The sequence below is a fragment of the Lycium ferocissimum genome, chromosome 5 (genome assembly GCF_029784015.1).
Source record: "Lycium ferocissimum isolate CSIRO_LF1 chromosome 5, AGI_CSIRO_Lferr_CH_V1, whole genome shotgun sequence".
Classification (NCBI taxonomy): Eukaryota; Viridiplantae; Streptophyta; class Magnoliopsida; order Solanales; family Solanaceae; genus Lycium; species Lycium ferocissimum.
Genome location: NC_081346.1, coordinates 56,038,820 through 56,042,293, shown reverse-complemented (window position 1 = coordinate 56,042,293; position 3,474 = coordinate 56,038,820).

Below are 3,474 nucleotides of genomic sequence, written 5' to 3'. Positions count from 1 at the left end.
GATTCTTTTAAATTCATGAATGTCGAAAGACTAAATAATAATATACGAAATTCTTTCGGTATTAAGAATTTACACCATTTAATATTATCTAGTAGAGTAGAGATACTTTGTTCTAACTGGAACCTTTTAAATTGAGTCCGAAAATGTTTGGACAATAAATGTTTATTTCCACCGAACTGGATCCACCATTCGCAATACCTGCTTATTTCTCTAGAATTCCCTGAACAATTAGTGAAATTCACTTCATGAATCTGGAACAATGCTCAAAAGAATTACAGTACCATTAAAAAGAAATTTTTGTCTATAGTCCTATGTATTACCAAATTTCAAGATGATTTAATACATAATTTATTTTATTAAGAATCGTCTGCAGAGCGGCTAAAGTTGTTTTACAAAAAGATGTTAAAAACTTTGTTTCTAAACAAATATTTACGAGATGGCAAGTCTTGATTTTCAAATAGCTTTTTTTTTAAAGGGAGAAATCAATTCCCTACCCGACTTTTTGACAAGAGAATTTCTGCAGGAAAATAATGACACCCAGAACACCGAAGATAAGAATCTTGAGACCTCCGTTCCGCCCTTGAAGCCTGGAAAAAATGGATGGACCCTTCAAAGATAAGGGAAAAACAAAAAAAGAATACAGATGCTCAGTTTCGGCAGAATTTCCAACTCTACCGAAAGCCACTATTCCCTCATCATTAAAAGCAACCATAACTAGTCAGACCAAGCTACAATCTTTTAAACCAATTTTCAAGGTAGAGTCTTCCTTATCAAGTAATTGATTTGTTTATATCCAAAAAAAGGATACTTATGAAATGAAGCCACCCTCTCATAAGTCATATTCGCAGGCGGTCCAGCCAGCAATCCCAAAAAAGCCAGTGGAAAAATATTATCCAAATAAACAACAATTTGAGATGACATTGTTACAGGTATTTCCAATCATGGCACTTGATAAAAAGTATGAAGGTTTCAGAATACAAGACTTGTGAACCTTGTTATACCAATTAGAACTAATGTGGAGGACAGATGAGCCCTCGAGGGTATTACGAGTTGATAGTAACAGACACCAATTCAATGGAACTTGAGCCTATCTTAGAAAATAAAAATAATCCTAATAGTATTCATTTTTTAAAATTCACAATTAAAATGATTTTGAGCTCTTATCAATGGATTGCAGATCATCTACCTACTCTCATTCTTCTTGACCACAAACGTATAATCGATATGATTATAAGACTGTGGTACAACTTCATGTATCTAAGTCCTAATACTCATTCCTGGTTTGTAAAGTATCCAGAAGAAATGAAAAATGCAGTTAGTCCCAGATGGTTTTACGAATGGGGGGCCAGTTCGGCAGAAATGTACAGGTATTGTCCAAACATTTCCAGATTTGAAAGAGGTTCCAGGTAGAACAAAGTATCTCTACTCTACCAAATAATTTTAAGTGGTGTAAATAATTTATAGCAAAAAAAATTTCTTATATTATTAGTTGGCTTTCGATGTTCATGAATTTGAAAGAATCAATTATCTAAGTAAAACTATCAGAATTGTTACAGAAGGAACGTAGACTATTTCCTAGGAATGTACATAACACATTTATAAATAGCAGATTTGTTGGAATCCCTTAGCAGATTTGTAGGAATCCCTTTTATTTCTTTCCTTAGTTAGAACCTTATATACCTGTATTTATATTACTTACCTCTTGGAATAATACAACAAGTTATTCTCTCAAATCGATTAACATGGTATCAGAGCCTATTGGCTCGTCGATCTTGTTTTGGGTCTGCTCCGAAAAAAGAAAAAAAAAATCTCTATCTTGCTTTTGCCCTAAGTCTAAAAGAAACTTGGATTTTAGATCGATCAGTTTTAAGTTGTTAATCTTTGTCACCGCCACCTCAAAAGGAGTCGAAGCATCATTTTCAGCCAGACCAGTCTTCTCCGGCGACTGGGTGTGATGCGAGTGACCTTCACGCGCCGCTTGTACATTCTGCCTATCCGTCACGCGCCAGCGCGTGGAGGTGCATCTTTCCGGCAGAATTGTTCAGGGATTTGATTGCCAGCATCATCTCGTCATTTCCAACGTTCCCCTTTTTTTCTGGTGTTAAAATACTGTTTGGAGAGCTTTTCGTCACTTTCAAGTTTTATTTTTCCCCGTAGCTTCTACGAAAATCAGATCTGGTATTTGTTTGGTGCTTCTGCAGCTGCTAACTTCTGCTTGATATCGAATTATTGTTGTTTTGTTGCTGGTTGTTCTTCATTGTTTGTTGCTTTGTTCTTTCTCATCCCTGCTCAGTTAGGAATCTGGTATTTGACTCCAGTTTACACAATTATTTTGTTAGGTGAGTTGTCTGCTAACTCTTGAAATCTGCCCTTTCGAATATTGTCTATTGAGTTGTCTGGTTGGACTTATTCTCACAAGTAATTGTGTTGGAATCTGCTGGTTTTCTATATATTTGATTCGTTGGTTGCCTAACTAGTAATTTTGAAGTCTATTTTGGTTGGTGTTACGCCCTATTTTGAACGGGTTCAAGATAGTTTGCAACTTCTCGGTTATTCTAGCGCTTGGTTTAAAAGGGTTAGTCGCCACCTTATTTTAGGAGGAAAAACGAAACTGTATGTATTTATGTGTCTACTCCATTTTTAGTCCACGAAACATATAAGATTCTAGATAAGGGTTTTATTTACCCCGAGGGGAAGGTTTTAAGCATCCCTCAGAGCCTGTCCGAAGACAGTCCTTAAACTTAATTCAACTAAACACTAGAGGGGGATTATCTATTTGTTTATCATTATTATTACTTGTTTTCAAAATGTTGTGATTTCATGAAAAAGCTACACTAGGTGATAATATGCTAAGTATAAAAATATATGTATATCAAGTATAAAGTATTTTATAAAGAATGTATATCGATAGAAATGTACAAACGAGTGTAAAGAGAATGTACCTCGTAAGTTTAAAAGTTTATCTATTGGTATAAAGTGTATACGGTAGTGTAAATGTATATAACTATATAAAAGATGTATAAAAAATATGAGAATATGTAAAATAGGTATATCAAGTATATAAAGAATGCGTGTTTATGTATATAAAAGAATGTAAGTATATGAAATATATAAAGAATATATTTCAAATATAAAAGAATGTAAATCAAAATAAAAAAATGTATAAAAAATTGTATAACTAGATATATCAATGCATAAATAATGTAAAAAGGTTTTTAAAAATATTCATTGGTGTAGAGATCTTATATAACAAAAGAATTAGAAAAAAAGTGCAGTTGATTTGACTTGTTTCTATCGTTTCGTAAAAGAGTGTTTGTTTAATGAATATCCTATCAAAAGAGTAAGGAACAAAAGAATTGTAAAAAAAAAAAAAAGTATTGGTAAAAAATAAGTATAAGGGATTATGGATAAAAAAAAGTGTGAAAATATGTAATGCCTTTAAAGAATAAAATATTTCAAATGGATGACAAATAT